Here is a 550-nt window from a genome sequence, read left to right as displayed (position 1 = left end):
AGTTCGAAGGCCCCCGCTTTCGCGCCGCCGCAAGGTCAAGACCACACACCCGTCGCAGCCGCCGGTGATCGGGGACAATCACTTTCGCTGGCCCGGAGGTCGCCCCGCCCGGAGGTACAAAATTCTCTCTAGATTCCTCCCTGAAGTGTTTAAAGGTGAAGTGCTGGTGTACAAGGCGTGGTGATAAAGGAAGCAAGCCTTGTGGACGGTAGGGGACAGTGTGAATGTGGCGGCATTGCAAGTCATCAGCAAGAACTTCAAGAACTTCTCCCGTGAATGCCAGGGCGTTGTCAGATACCATGCGCAAAGGAACTCCAAACCGGCAGATCCAGTAACATAGTAAGGTAGTATGCAGTGGTGATCGCAATCTTGTCGGCAACGACAGTAGCTTCAACCCACTAGGTGAATGGATCGATCGTAGTGCGTAACTCGGGGGGAACATATACTCCGCCACGGTAGTAGATGACGTTATCAACAATGCACAAGCCACGGTAATTGGGTAGGTAGGTGAGGTCTTGTGCTTGGAGAGCGGTAGCGAGGGTGGTAGGCT

The sequence above is a fragment of the Gregarina niphandrodes genome, assembly GCF_000223845.1.
Source record: "Gregarina niphandrodes unplaced genomic scaffold scaffold00091, whole genome shotgun sequence".
NCBI lineage: Eukaryota > Apicomplexa > Conoidasida > Eugregarinorida > Gregarinidae > Gregarina > Gregarina niphandrodes.
Note: the sequence above shows the minus strand (reverse complement) of the source record.